At 43.1% G+C, this 16670-nt stretch overlaps 1 protein-coding gene across 1 annotated transcript in view; it reads right to left on the reverse strand.

The window, feature by feature from the left end:
- LOC134352129 (SUN domain-containing protein 1-like) overlaps nt 1-16555 on the reverse strand; it is a 92659-nt gene extending 76104 nt beyond the window's left edge. The window contains exon 1 of the mRNA XM_063059353.1: nt 16484-16555. The gene's annotated coding sequence lies outside the window, so the exon portion shown is untranslated. The remainder of the gene's footprint in view (nt 1-16483) is intronic.
- Between the last annotated feature and the right edge of the window lie 115 nt (nt 16556-16670).

The following is a 16670-nucleotide window of genomic DNA, read 5'->3' on the forward strand; positions in this document are numbered from 1 at the left end:
CGACTGCAGTGAGAATGCCCAACTACCTAATTGCTATATTCTGCTGATTAGGACCAGATGTTTAAATAACCTAATTCTTAATTTTATTAATGGATTACACTATTGAAGAATTCGGCTATCATCCAAAGGTAAATTTAAATTTGAAAAAGGTAAATTTAAACTTTAATTCAACTACCAAGTTAATTTTTGTACATTAAATACAACAAATAAACGTTCATTCTATCATTTATTAAAAATCTAGTTACAAGCACTGATATGCTCCAACTCTTAATATGCTAAAAATCAAAAATTGTGTCACTTTAATTTTATATTCATAATATCAAATTTACTTTCAGCCTGAGTATAAGGGTAATTGGAGTGGGGGACTGAAGATAAAGAAATAACAAAAATAAACAATTACTGTGGATAATTCTTCACCTAATGCAAAATGACTGCTAGAGATACAAAAGAACCTCTGAAGAATGAGGGAGCAAACAATATTACAACGTTTAAAAGAGAGTGCTGATCATACAGGGTTAACAGGGTGGATTCAGGGAGAATGTTTTCCATGCCCTCATTCTTTAAAATCAGGGGTGACAGACTCTGCAAGGGGTATACCATTTAGAGTCAGAACCATACAACATGGAAACTGCAACACACGCAAAATGCTGGATGAACTCAGCAGGCCAGGCAGCATCTATGAAAAAGAATACAGTCAACATTTCAGGCAGAAACCCTTCAGCAGGACTGGGGGGGCGGGGGGGTGGAGGAATAGATTTAAAAGGTGGGGGAGGGAGAGAGAAACACAAGGTAATAGGTAAAACCTGAAGTGGGAGGGATGAAGTAAAGAGCTGGTAAGTTGATTGGTGAAAGAGACAGAAGGCCATGGAAGAAAGAAAAGGGGGAGGAGCACCAGAGGGAGGCAATGGGCAGGCAAGGAGATAAGGTGAGGGAGGAAAAAGAGAATGGGAAATGGTAAAGGAGCCGGGGGGGGGGGGAGAGATAGAGGGTATTACTGGAAATTTCGAGAAATCAATGTTCATGCCGTCAGGCTGGAGGCTACCCAAACAGAATACAAGGTATTGTTACTTCAACCTATGTATGGCCTCATCATGACAGTGGAGGAGGCCACGGATAGATATATCAGAATGGGAGTGGGAAGTGGAATTAAAGTGGGTGGCCACTGGGAGATCCCGCTTTTTGAATTGAATTGAAGGTGCTCGGCAAAGCGGTCTCCCAATCTTGTATATTGGCGACACCCAATATAGATTGCGAGACCGCTTTGCCGGTCACCTAAGCTCCATCCGCCAGAAAAAGTGGGATCTCCCTGTGGCCACCCATTTTAATTCTACTTCCCATTCCGATAGGTCCATCCATGGACTCCTCCACTATTGTGACAAGGCCACACTTGGGTTGGAGGAACAAAACCTTATATTCCATTTAGGTAGCCTCCAGCCTGAAGGCATGAACATTGATTTCTCAAATTTCCGGTAATGCCCTCCTTCACCATTTCCCTCTCTCACCCTATCAACTTGTCCGCCCATCGCCTGCCTCTGGTGCTCCTCCCTACCCCCCTTTTCTTTCTTCCATGGTCTTCTGTTTCTTTCATCAATCAACTTCCCAGCTCTTTACTTCATCCCTCCCCCTTAAGATGATAGGTGAAACCTGATGTTTCTCTCTCCCCTCCCCCCACCTTTTAGATTTACCCCTCAGCTTTTTTTCTACAGTCCTGCTGAAGGGTTTCGGCCCAAAACGTCAGCTGTACTCTTTTCCATAGATGCCGCCTGGCCTGCTGAGTTCCTCCAGCATTTCGTGTATGTTGCTCGGATTTCCAGCATCTGCAGATTTTCTCTTGTCTGCAACATGGAAACAGGCCCTTCAGCCCAATTTGTCCATGCTGACAGTGTTTTCCAGTGACCTGGTCCCATCTGCTCACCTTTGACCCATAGACCTCTAAAATCTCTATCCACGTACTTATCTAGATTGCTCTTAAATGTTGCTATTGTGCCCACCTTAATCACTATTTCCAGTGATTCATTCCAAATGCACAACACCCTTTGCGTGAGGAAGCTACCCTTGATGTCCCTTTTAAAAGTCTTACCCCTCATCTTAAACCTCTGCCCTATTTTTATCATTCCCCGCCCCCCAAACCGGGAAAATGACCACATTCTCTCATCCTGTCTATCCCCATCACTATCGTATTTTATAAGCTTCTTTCAGGTCACTTCTCAATCTCCTACACTCTGGGGAATAAAGTCATAGTCTACACTTTGTAACTCAGCACCCCCCCCCCCATCCCAAATGCCAGGCAATACCTTGGTAAATATTTTCTGCACTCTATTTAAAGTAAAAGCATCTTTCACATAACAGGGAGACCATAACTGTACACAATATTCCAAGTGTGGCCTCACCAACATCTTACATAACCGCAAAATAATTTCCCAGCTCCTATACTCAATGCCCCAACTGATGTCAGACAGCTTGCCAAATTTAACACTAAATAAAAAAAACTCCTTGAATATTCTCCTCTGTGCACTTGGTCACCTCTTTCCATAATGCAACTTAGCTGTGTTTTGGAACAATGTTTCTGGGCCAGTAGAGCCAACTTAGCATTATTAGTGCCTTAAATAACAGAGGTACTGGTCTGGGAAAGAACACTAAAGTTGGTTTGCTTTTTTTTAAAACCAGAGGAATATTTGGAATAGCCTTGGCAGTAGGTTTTCTGTTATAGGTAATTCAGGTCTCAGAAAGCGGGCAAGGTTCACTGTTGCCCAGTACAACCAGGAGTTTTGTCCCTTCAGCCTACAACATCTATGCAGTTCATACTAAAACAGCTCTGTGTTCACAGTATGCCAAGTAGTACGTGCAGTTGCAATTACAACTGTTTCATTGAACATTTGACAGTGAAATTTCTTGGCTTCACTTTGGGGGTCAAGAGTTGTAACCATATAGGTCGTAACCAAACACTTCAGGGCATACTGTTTAAAGATGAATTATAAGTTGTAGTGAGGCATTGTAAATAGTATACATTTGATGATATAATGAATGTGAAGACAGATGTACCAATTGTATTTTATGCCTTGGTATACTTTGCGAGCACAAAACTAGAGATGAAGTCTCTAGCACCTGTGTGCAAATTTTTAACTGTACATTGATGCTCGTTTCAATTCTTAATGTGATCTGGTGTATCACAGTTTGAAACAGTTTATAAGAAATTAAGGTATTCCCTACCCAATGACACCTCAAGGTTCAAAGTAAATTGATTATCAAAGTACATGTCACCAGAAGCTCAAAGGCACACATGCAATGACTCAGTTTCTTCTCCTCTGCCATCTCACTTCTGAATGGACATTGAAGCCATGAACACTACCTCACTACTTTATTTCTATTTTTTGCACTGCTTATTTAACTAGTTAATATATATACTTACTGTATTTCATATTTTTCTATTATGTATTGCATTGTACTGCTGCCACAAAGACAACAAATTTCATGACAAATACCAGTGATATTAAACCTGATTCTGATATACTATTGAGATTCATTGTCTCAAGTAAATAAACTGACCTATATCAGAGGTTTCAGGTGCAGTATGCTAACAGAGCTATCTCATTCACTGGTAGTGGGAGCGATTTCAGTTTAAAATGGTGTACTGGTTTAAAATCCAAGGTCCCCTTTTACTCAATACACCCCTCCTACTGCAGGGTCAGCTGTGATCACTTTATAGCCTCCCCAGACAGTAAGCCTACCAACTTACCAAGGAGAGAAGTGGTAAAACCTGTTAATACAAAGTTAATTCACAATTAGATTGTTTGCAAAATGGTCACTGTGGACATGATGGGCCAAGGAACCTTTACACCATTCAGCAAACTACAACCACGATGACCGTTTCAGTTAATGTGTCCTGCATGGCCAGTGCAGCTTTGAAACTTGAAATTATAGACATCCACTCAATTCATGGGCACAGCCATCTAATTCTACATTGACTTTATACTAGGTTTTACAATTTATTCTCCCCGATTTGAAAGTATTCGCTCCTCAGTGTGGGTAACATCCATTGGATTCCGAATACTATTCACAACCCATATACCTATCTATATTTCCCTTAAATGTTGAAATGGAACCGGCATGCAGTACTTGCTCTGGCAGCTCATTCCAGACTTTCACTACCCTCCAAGTAAAGAAGTTACCCCTCGTGTTCCCCTTAAACATTTCATCCTTAACCCATTACTCTAGTTCTAGTTTCGCCCAACTTCAGTTGAAAAAGCCTTCATAATTTTGTATACCCTTATCAAATCTCCCGTCAACCTTCTAAATTCTGGGGAATAAAGACCTAACCTATTCAACCATTCCCTGTAACTCAGGGCTCATCCCAGCAACATCCTTGTATATTTTCTCTGCCCTCTTTCAATCTTATTTACATCTTTCCTGCAGGTAGGTGCCCAAAACTCCAAATGAGGCCTCCCAACATCTTACACAACTTAACAATGCCAATTCCTGCACTCAATACATTAATTCATGAAGGCCAATGTGCCAAAAACTTTCTTTACGAGCCCAACTACCATGACGCCACTTTCAACAAAGTATGGGCCTGTGTTCCGATTCCTCAGTGCCCTACCGCTCAGTTTGTAAAAACCTATCCTGGTTGGTCCCCCCAAAGTTCAACACTTCACAATTATCTTCATTAAATTTCATCAGCCATTTTTCAGCCCACTTTTCCAGCTGATCCAGATCCTGCTACAAGCTCTGACAGTCTTCCTCGCTGTCCACTACACCTCCAATCTTGGTGTCATCAGCAAAGTTACTGATCCAGTTAAACACATTATCTTCCAAATCACTGATATAGATGGCAAACAACAAACCCAGCCCCAATCTCTGCGGTACACGACTAGTCACAAGCCTCTAGTTGAGAGGCGATCATCTACTACCGCTCTCTGGCTTCTCCCATCAAGGCAATATCCAACCCGTCCTGCTGAGATATTAGACCCCTGAAGTTCAGGTGCAAACTATTCCTTCAGTACATGCCCCACCTTCCCAGGAAGAAACCAATGATCCAAATTGCGAAGTGTTCTCTCCTGCACCAACTCATTAGCCACATGTTAAATTATATGATCTTCCTATTTCTGGCCTCACCAGCACATGGCACAGGTTGCAATCCTGAGATCAAAACCCTGGAGGTCAGGTCCTTTAACTCAACTCCCTGAACTCATTTTGCAGGACCTTGTCACTCCTACTTACGTCATTGGTACTGGCGTGGAGCAAGACCTCAGGCTGCTCACCCTCCCACTAAAGAATGATGTGGACTCGATCAAAGATCTGCAGGAGACAACATACCATCAATCTTGTTCACAGAACCTTTCTGTTCCTCTAACCAACAAATCCCCTATCATTACAGCTTGCCTCTGCTCTCTCTCTGCCCCATTCCCCAGCTTCCCTTCTGAGCCACAGAGCCAGACTCAGTGCTAGAGACCTGATTGCTGTGGTTTTCCTCTGCTAGGTCATCTCTCCCTCCCCCCACCCCCAACAGTATCCAAAACAGTATTCAAACCTGTTGTTGTGAGGATTGGCCACATGGGTACTCTGCATTGGTTGCCTATTCCCTTTTCTCCTCCTGACAGTCACCCATTTTACCTGCACATTGGGTTTAACTACTTCCCTGTACATCCTGTCTATCTGCTCCACAGCCTCCTGAATATCTGGAGTTCACCCAGCTCCAACAGCTTAACACTATCTGTTAGAAGCTGCAGCTGGATGCACTTATTGCAGGTTTAGTCACCCTGCCTTGACTGGAGGTGAGGTCTCCCTGTCTTCCCGTACTCTGCAAAAGGAGCATTCCACTGTCCAGCCTGGCATCCTTATTGCTCTATACGTGCAATAAAAATGAAAGAATAAGTTATGAAAAAAATCTACCTACAGCCTACACTCATAAAAGTTGCTGGTGAACGCAGCAGGCCAGGCAGCATCTCTAGGAAGAGGTACAGTCCTGACAAAGGGTCTCAGCCCGAAACGTCAACTGTACCTCTTCCTAGAGATGCTGCCTGGCCTGCTGCATTCACCAGCAACTTTTATGTGTGTTGTTTGAAATTCCTGCATCTGCAGATTTCCTCGTGTTTACCTACAGCCTATGCCTCTCCTCGCTGAAGCCTTGATGAGCCAAAGCCTCAACTTCCCATTGGCCTCTCCAGTGAAACTTAACTTGTTATTGGACTTTGCCAAATGCCTAATTAAGCACAATCCAACATCTCCTCGGTAACTGGCATGCAAAATTCAATTCCCTCAATTCCCCAGATGAGGACCTTCGGTTTCCACCTCCTGTAGTTAATAATTAGCCCCTTTGTCTTGCTGACAGTAAGTGAGAGGTCACTGTGGAACCACTCAGGCAGAAATTCAATCTCCCTCCCTGCTGATTTGTCAGTACCTTTGACTTGTGGTCACTCTACTCTTAGCAGTTGGTGAGATTAATGAACTGGGAGTCAATAAAGGTATCACTGTTGACCCTGCAGGAAGAGGGGAAGGGGTACTGACATAGGAAAACATTGACCAACAAGAAACTTCTGCAACTGTAAGCTTAAGTCAATCCCACCAGTGGTGAAAGAGATAGCTGTGTTTGTATACTGAACATGAACACCTACACTGTCCGCCAGAGAAAGCAGGATCTCCCAGTGGCCACACATTTTAATTCCACATCCCATTCCCATTCTGACATGTCTATCCACAGCCTCCTCTACTGTAAAGATGAAGCCACACTCAGGTTGGAGGAACAACACCTTATATTCCATCTGGGTAGCCTCCAACCTGATGGCATGAACAGCGACTTCTCTAACTTCCACTAATGCCCCACCTCCCCCTCGTACCCCATCCATTATTTATTTTTATACACACATTCTTTCTCTCACTCTCCTTTGTCTCCCTCTGTCCCTCTGACTATACCCCTTGCCCATCCTCTGGGTTCCCCACCCCCTTGTTTTTCTCCCTGGACCTCCTGTCCCATGATCCTCTCATATCCCCTTTGCCAATCACCTGTCCAGCTCTTGGCTCCATCCCTCCCTCTCCTGTCTTCTCCTATCATTTTGGATCTCCCACTTTCAAATCTCTTACTAACTTTTCCTTCAGTTAGTCCTGATGAAGGGTCTCGGCCTGAAACGTCCACTGTACCTCTTCCTAGAGATGCTGCCTGGCCTGCTGCGTTCACCAGCAACTTTGATGTGTGTTGCATGAAATCTTCCTGTTTGATATGCACGGCTTACTCATTGAATTAACTCACTTGAGCTGTCAAAGGGTGGAGGAAGACCTTTAATTTCTTATCATCTCCAACTAAAATAAAGAGATTAAATTAAGAATTGAAAGCATCAATGCACAACTAAGTTACACACAAGGTAACCCTTCTATAAAAAAATTTGTTTATAAACTACAGAGATTGCATTATTGGTAAATGTGAATGTCTGTCTTAATGTGATCTTTCAAATCCCCATTGTATGTTAATATTGTTTAACAAATGGTTTTAGCATTGTTAGTCTTCAGACATATAGGTGCCAAGAGCTATCAATCCCAGGTTTCATTAAAGTATACATCAGGAAATATTATACAATTGGTACATTCTCAAAATCTATTTGAATCATTTTTCACTACGGCCAGTTGAAAAAACCTTGTGTGAAAAAAACAAACTTAATGTCATTTTCTTAAGAAAATAAATTCTATGCCAAATGACTTCATGCAAGGGCAGGCTGACAGTTGCCACATCCCTGATAGGGGAGGTAACCAATGTCACTATGAACCGCAAGGTAACTAATGTCACTATGAACCGCAAGGTAACTGACAATATGAGCAGATAAAACACAAAATAAGGCCATCTGTCCATCAACAGACTATCAAAGTTCCCGAAAGGATAAAATTAAAACAATGCATGTTACATATGCACTCACTCACCACAGTATTGTTTGACCCATTTTTAATTTAAAATATACAATTATCCATGGAATTTATCTTACTACAAATAAAATTAAATGGTTTCCTTAAGGTTACAAGATCCACAGAGCATTTACTTATATACTGATCCTGGATTTCCGTAACTTAACGCCATAATTTAATTACACCATTAATTTCCAATTCTGTGCATTGTATCAACCTCCTGACAATTCATGTACCTCAATATCAAGAACTACAACAGCCAGGGATGAGGTTACCTGTCCATTCTTTTAGCCTGACTACACTGTGCAGTATAAACACTAGTTTTAACCCAAATAAAGCAACACTAAGTTTATTGTTCTTTCAGACAACAAAAAACAATTCACCACAGTGAAAATAATTCAAATGTCCATTATAAATAACGTCTCCACAGTAAGCCGGCTTCCCTTTGACCTATCCACCCCCCTCCCAATCTCTGCAAATTTAAAATCTTTGTTTATGTGTTCTGAGTTTTGAAGTAGTGTGTCATTCTCCTTCTCTTTGCAGATGCTGTGTATCAATTCAAAACAAAATTCTGTTCTGCTGAGTAAAATGGTGATGCCAATTGCTGCCCTATGACACCCCATTCCATGACCTAATGAAGAAGCAGATGCCTCCAGGCTCCTTGTCTTCCCCTTTTTTTACACAAGCCTTTCTAATTCCATCTGATCTACTATACAGAAAGTGCAGAACAAAATTTCTGCCATTTCCAGGACATCAGCTCATTCCAGACAGAAAACACACATCTCTTCAGACACTCCCAATATATTTGTATCTTTTATCACAAGTTGACTTATTTGCTTACTCCAATGCTCCTCTTCCTAACTGCAGTTGAGATTTGTTTGCATACTCACCCTCCACATGAACAGTCAGATTTTCCACTTCAGGAAATGTAGTACAGGCAGTCTCCAGGTTACGCAAGGATTCTATTCCTGAGAACATCCATTGTCTATAGCTTCCCATCTTGGATCATTCTACATGCACTTGCTAGATTCTTCCATTTCATTGAATAATCACCCCAACACTACTCACAATTAAACCACTGGAAACTACACTGTATCCCATCATCAATGAACACCATGAATCATTATTACTTTCTTGAAAACGCTTTTTAAAAATGCATGGGACAAATTGCACAAAGTAGGACTTCTATAAATCAGGTCAAGGAGGTCCTGTATTCTAAGCACTCAATTAGACAAAAAAGGCATTGTTCCCAAGTTTTGCTGCTAATTACAAAATTACACCAGCTACAATATCTCTCATATCACTTTGATTTGCTATCTTATCTCCTCCAACAATTCACCCCATCACTAAGACATTGGCATTCTTCCACTTCTGGCTTCTTGAATAACTCCAGTGCAGACAGACCGTGCCTTCAGCGCCTAAACACAAAGATGGAGAATTCCCTAATTAAGCTTTCAACATTCTGCATCTTTAAAAGATGCTGTTTAAGCCATTTTTAAAAATTATCTGCCCACGAACCTCATTGAGTGCCTTGGTGCCAGTTCTTGTTGGAACACACTTTGGGACTTCTGGACTTCTTAATGCAACATAAATCTTTACATTTTATAATTGCAACAAACAAGATGGAATTCAACTTTATGAGATGTGGATTCTTCACCTCATTGTGATCTTGCACTTTTATTGTTTACTTTTTGACAGCTTTCATACTTTATTCTGCATTTTTTGTGCTACCTCAATGCACATTTTTTATGATCTGATCTATATAGACAGTATGTAAGGTGGGCTTTTCACAGCATCTTGGTGCATGTGATTATACCAATTACCAATACACAGGAATTACAACAGTACAGCTGAGGCTCTGTGTGGTCCACCATGTTGTGCTGTCCATTTACCTACTCCGCGTAGCTCTCCCATATTCCTCTCCATTTTTCTATCATCTATGTGCCTATCTAAGAGACTCTTAAATGTGCCTAATATGTATACCTCAGTCACCACCCCTGGCAATGTGTTCCATACACCCACTACTCCGTGTAAAAAAAAATCCATCAGTCCTTCCTCTGACATCTCCTTTCCTCTATTCACCTGAAAATTATACACCCCCTCGCATTAGCCATTTCCACCCTGGGCTAAAAACTCTGGCTGTCCGCTCAATCTATGCCTGTTATCACCTTATACAACTCTATAAAAGGTTCAAAGTGTGAATACAGTATGCCACCTTGAGACTCGTCCTCCTGCATGCAGCCACAAAACAAAAAAAACGCCATGGAACCCTTTCAAAGAAAATGTCAAACACCCAACACACAGAGAACAAACAGCGCAAACAACAAAAAGCAAGTGAAAAACACAATATTAAAAATCAAACCTCAAATGTCTTAGAGTATTGGGTTTAGCTTAGCACTGTGTGGCTCATTGACTACAGGCGTAAGGCCACTCCATGCCGAAGCGCTCCAATCAAATCACGCAAAATAGCAATTTTTAAAAACATGGTGGGTATCTGCTGCGGTCTGGCAGGGTGCCAGATACAACTGTGACATTCAAGAGGCTCCTGAATGTGCACGGAAATGGGCGAGGAGAGACCTGAAAGAGGTTTATAAGATTATGAGAGGCACAGATAGAGTAGACAGTGTCTCTATCCCCAGGGTGGAAATATCCAATACCAGAGGACATGTATTTTAAAGTGAAAGGGGTTAATTTCAAAGGAGATGTGAGGTTCTCCCCCACCCCCCACAGACAGTGGTGGGTGCCTGGAACACTCTGCCAAGGTGTGGTGGTGGAGGCAGATACATTGAGGACTTTTTAAGAGACGCTCATTAATGTGAGGAAAATGGAAGGATATTGACATTGTGCTGGCAGAAGGGATTAGTTTAGTTGGCCTTTTAATCACTAAGTTAATTGGCTTGGCACAACATTGTGGGCTGAACGGCCTGTTCCTATGCTGTACTATGTACAAAGCTGACAGCTGCATAAAATACTAAACTTCCACCTACCAACCAAGGAGACTTAACATGTTTGCACTGTTCGAGTAGAAAGTGTACTAAAATTAAGATTCCGAGTCACAATCTGGCCTCACATTTTGGCAAGAATATTGCTTTTCATTGTAGCAGTGTAAATCTAGACCCACAATGAGCAGTAGCCAACACGAAACAAGGGCTGCCAGGCACAACTGACTATATCCGACTGCAACAGATGTCAGCATTTACTCTGAGAAAGCCCATAGATCCTTTCCCGCTTTCAAACAAATGCTTGGCTGGCATGATTACATTATTCACCAACACCAAACAGTTGGTGTTTTAATTAGGACTCATTTTAAGCACAAGCTGAATAATTCAGCAGCATATTACGTGTTTACTTTTGGGGTCATGAAATAAGATTGGTGGGGCCAGGGCATGGGGGGAGGGTGGAAAGAGAAGCTAGACAAAGTTCACATGCCCAAAGGAAAAGTAAATACATTTCAAGATTCAAACTTGATAAAGGGATGTAATCACTGCAAGCAGATGTACTATATTTATTAAAACATATTGCTTGTTTTTCAATGTCTGCCAAAAAAGAACTTCGCTTTACCTACTGTTAGTAGAAACGCAATTACAAGAACCATTCGACAAGCCACCTGACGCTGCATATCAAAGTCACAACGGCAATGTCCACGTGACAAGCAAAACAAAGTGTAGTAACAACTTAGATTGATCCGCAAAAGGATTCAGTTTAAGTCATGGAAAAACTAATCACAGGGCAATTTTATTGAAAATGATTGAGACCTGATGTTAGAAGACATTTCAAAACTAGTTTCATAGTACTTCTACTGCTAAAGTTTTTATGTTCCCATTTTTGCAGTTAGATTCCAGACTGGGACAGTATGTTTTGCTTAACCCTGAACAGTTAAAAATGATTCATAGAGGAACTTTTTCCAATTGTTAAAGATGACCAAGAGGGGAACCGCCCATGTAAAATGCTTGGCTTCTGATTTATTCTGCATTTGTCCTACAATAATCTTTGTAAACTGCTTTGAAAAAGTAGAATTAGCTTTTAGGTTGAAAAAGATTAATACTGATCCACGGGTGCCATTTCTAACTTATTTTGTGACAACACTTTTTTCCCCAAATCAGTCATATTTCATGTTCAACACAACTTCAGACATTATGATTAAGGCAAGTGAAACAGATAGTTACATTTTATTACACCGTTATTCCCTTCAAGACACCGATGCAAACTGGTGTCCCATCATCAGCATCCAGATAGGTTAAAGTTTACTTATTTGGAGATACAGTGCAGAAGAGGCCTTTCTACCCCATCAAGCCACATAGCTTAGCAACCCAATTATTTAACCCTAGCCTAATCACAGGGCAATTTGGGTTAGGGTTAACTGGTAGGTGTTTGGACTGTGGTTGGAAGCTGATGTGCTCATGGAAAGAATGTACAAATTCCTTACACAATGTACCAGAATTGAACTCTGAACTCCAAATCCCTAAACTGTAATAGTGTCGTGCTAATTGCTAAACTGTGGCATCCAGAAGTTGGAATCTTGTCAGACCGCTTTGAAGAAATTAAAATAGGGATATGAATAAAACCTGTTCACAAGTCTGCAAAAACCAAGGCAGAATTTGTCTTTTCAACAATTTTGAGTACATCAAGTCTTTGTTACGCACTTTTGAAAGACTGAAAATGAAACATTGGAAGAAGCAAAACTTACAAAAGTGTGATTTGCAATCAACAGGTTTGCCTAGTCATGATCCACACTAAGGTGTTGAGGAAAGATGTACAACATAGACCTAAATAACCAGCACACTTTGTTGACGCACTCTGTGGTGCACTGTAACTCCATCATATTTCCAGCAGCACTATTTTCTCTCTCCACCCTGCAAATATTCCCTCAAAATAACCCTTTACAATCACATCCTCATTGATCTTGATATTGTGATGGATCCAAACAAAATGATTGAAGCAACATACATCAAAGTTGCTGGTGAACGCAGCAGGCCAAGCAGCATCTGTAGGAAGAGGCACAGTCGACGTTTCAGGCCGAGACCCTTCGTCAGGACTAACTGAAGGAAGAGTGAGTAAGGGATTTGAAAGTTGGAGGGGGAGGGGGAGATGCAAAATGATAGGAGAAGACAGGAGGGGGAGGGATGGAGCCGAGAGCTGGACAGGTGATAGGCAAAAGGGGATATGAGAGGATCATGGGACAGGAGGTCCGGGAAGAAAGACAGGGGGGGGGTGACCCAGAGGATGGGCAAGAGGTATATTCAGAGGGACAGAGGGAGAAAAAGGAGAGTGAGAGAAAGAATGTGTGCATAAAAATGAGTAACAGATGGGGTACGAGGGGGAGGTGGGGCCTTAGTGGAAGTTAGAGAAGTCGATGTTCATGCCATCAGGTTGGAGGCTACCCAGACGGAATATAAGGTGTTGTTCCTCCAACCTGAGTGTGGCTTCATCTTTACAGTAGAGGAGGCCGTGGATAGACATGTCAGAATGGGAATGGGATGTGGAATTAAAATGTGTGGCCACTGGGAGATCCTGCTTTCTCTGGCGGACAGAGCGTAGATGTTCAGCAAAGCGGTCTCCCAGTCTGCGTCGGGTCTCACCAATATATAAAAGGCCACATCGGGAGCACCGGACGCAGTATATCACCCCAGTCGACTCACAGGTGAAGTGATACCTCACCTGGAAGGACTGTTTGGGGCCCTGAATGGTGGTAGGAGAGGAAGTGTAAGGGCATGTGTAGCACTTGTTCCGCTTACACGGATAAGTGCCAGGAGGGAGATCAGTGGGGAGGGATGGGGGGGACGAATGGACAGGGAGTTGTGTAGGGAGCGATCCCTGCGGAATGCGGGGGGGGGGGAGGGAAAGATGTGCTTAGTGGTGGGATCCTGTTGGAGGTGGCATTCATTGCTACTTCTTCCATGTCTTTTTTTTCCCCAAAAGTGGTTCTGTTACCACTGGAGCTTGTGATCTACATTCTGGTGGTGTGTTTGGGCCAGTTGAGCGATCTGGAGCTTTGCTGTCTCCAAGGTCTCGAGGCCAAGAAGCCTGGAAACAAGGTGCAAGCCCATGATTGACTCCATTTCTTGCCAAACACAGATTAAGGTGCCAAGGTGAGAGCATAATGCAAGCAGGTGATCAACACCATCTACCAGCCTCTTGCTCTCTGCTGCCAGAAGAAAGAGTCCGTAAGTGACGTCCTTGCTTGCTGCTTCCAGAGCAGGGTCCTGCATTCGAATGATCTCTCTCTCACCCCCTCGATGCTGTCGGAGGATGATTCCAAAGTCCTAGGTCTTGGGCAAGGTTTAACTTATGTTGTGGATTGGTCTCTGTAGTTCATGCTGTGATGTTTCTGGTCCTGGAGATCATCTAACAATTGAATCAATGGAATCCTTCTGCAGAACTCTATTGGTGGGATTGTCCAGAAACTGTTGGACTTTCCTGTGCTATTTTTTGAAAGAGTTCAGAACCGTTGAATTTCCGCTGGTAATATTCAGTCAGCTACATCATGGGCACTAGCCTCCACAGCACTGAGAGCATCTTCAAAAGGCGATTCCTCAAAAAAGCAGCATCCATCATTAAGGCCCGCCATCACCCAGGACATGCCCTCTTCTCATCATCAAGGTGGTACAAGAGCCTGAAGACACTCTCAACATCAGGATCAGCTTCTTTCCCTTGCCATCAGATTTCTGAATGGACAAGGAATCCATGAACACTACCGCACTATTTTTCTCCCTCTCTTTTTGCACTATTTATTCAATTTAATTTTTATATATTTCTTATTGTAATTCATAGTTTTTTAATTATATATTGCAATGTACTGTTGCCACAAAACAACAAATTTCACAACATATGCCAGTGATATTAAACCTGATTCTGATTTGGAAAATGTCTGGACAGGAGATTGCAAAAAACAGCAACTGCAAAACACTACAAAAATAAATTTTATGTGGATCATTTCAAAGAATATTCATAACCTAGTTTAAAATCAAGTGCACTAAACTAAACTTGTATTTCATAGTTAATCCCAGTAAGATATCAGATGGAACCCTAATAGTGATGTTCTGCTGACTGCAATTCTAGGCTGTGCTTTGGATGTTTATTAAATATGCATATGGATGCTAATTGTCCATTTACATTCAATTTTAAATGTGAGGATAATTATCCAAAACTGATAACTGTGCTTTTCATAAACACACAAGTAGCGTGGCAGCTTTGAAAATAAAAGCTGAATAACCCACCGAACAGAAATATTAAAATAAATACATCGGCAGAATGGTCCTGAAACACACGCCCACCACCACCACTCCAGAGTAACACTAACTGGAAAGGGGAGTGGTGGGGTGGCAAAAGTTAAATCCAGAAACAGACAGCTAAGCAGTTTCCAAATGCAATTAACATTTGACAAGTTTCAGTCAAGAGACAAGTAACTTACAAGAATTTTCAAAGCCAAGTCCTACATGACACAAGAGAAGTCTGTAAATATTTGCAAAGGTTGTGAAAGATGCGACATGCATGTAAATACACAGAGGGTGCCTGTTAATTTTACATAAAATTAGTCTCACAGAAATCTTTTCACAACATCTGGTCTCCCAGAAGACACTATTGTAACAACCAGGAGTATTACCCCCAGTGACCTTCCCAATCCTTCAACCAACTTTGCTAAAAGCAACAGACTGTCCTGTCACATCGCATGCGACCGAGAGATTAGCGGTGCAAAAACTGTCCCAGGTTTTCAAGAATAGGGTAGCAGTTATAAACCGATTTGGTATGTCGATACACTATAGAAAAACATTTATATCTTTCCATACTCCCTGGTGTCTTCTTACAGAAAATTGCTGATACACACATTCCTTTATTGACAGTAGGGACAACCCTTCCAGCAAAGGAATGCAAACACTGACGAGCAAACAACATATCATCACATGGCCAGCGGCACAGAGCTGGGAGGAGGCTCTGCTTGTAGAGGGAGGGATGATGGGGCGAAAGGGACGGGCGGGAGAAGATGGTAACCCACTGATAATTGTGGCTGGGGACCGGCGGGGGGGGGGGGGAAGAAGAGAAGAATCCTAGAGACTCCCATCCTGGGGTTATAGTGGCGAGGGGACCCCGGTGAACCCTGGGGCTGGTGGAGGCGTGTGGAGTGGGGGATGAAGCCCGGACACCCCCGGGGAGGAGGAAGGAGGGGCCCCGGGAACTCCTGACTGTGGGATAACGAACCCCGGAGACCTCCCGGGGAGGGGGCCTGGACTGGAGAGAAGGGACCTCGAAATAACCTCCGGGGAAGGGGGGGGAGCTGGAGTAGAGAGAAGAGAGCTCATAAAACCCCCGTGGGGGGAAGGGATAAGTAGGGAGAAGGGACCCCGGAGATTGGAGAGGGGAGAAGGGACCCCGATGAACCCCTCTCCCAAAGGGACTGGAGTATAAAGCAGGGTGGGGGAATAGGACCCGGAGATCGCAGGGCCGGCAGGGTAGGTGGGTGGTGGGAGAAGCCCTGTAGACTCCCGGGGCTAATTCGGTGAACCCCGACCCGACACCGAGCGTTACCGTTCCAGGGGTGGCGGAAAGGGACGACAAACAGCTGGCACGATTGCCCCGCTCTCGCCGCCGGTTCCCCTACCTGAGTCCGGCGCCGCTCCGCTCCCGCCCCGGGCTATCCCGTTTGAAAAGTTCCCGCTCGCGTCTGCCCGCCCGTTACTCACGCCACCGCGCATGTCCGAGGGGGGTGGGGGGGTGGAGCCACCTGACCAGTGACCGCGAGGGGTCTGCCCGGGAAACGGCACGTGGAGCTGTCAGTCAAGATGCCC

This window comes from Mobula hypostoma, chromosome 9 (assembly GCF_963921235.1).
Source record: "Mobula hypostoma chromosome 9, sMobHyp1.1, whole genome shotgun sequence".
Classification (NCBI taxonomy): Eukaryota; Metazoa; Chordata; class Chondrichthyes; order Myliobatiformes; family Myliobatidae; genus Mobula; species Mobula hypostoma.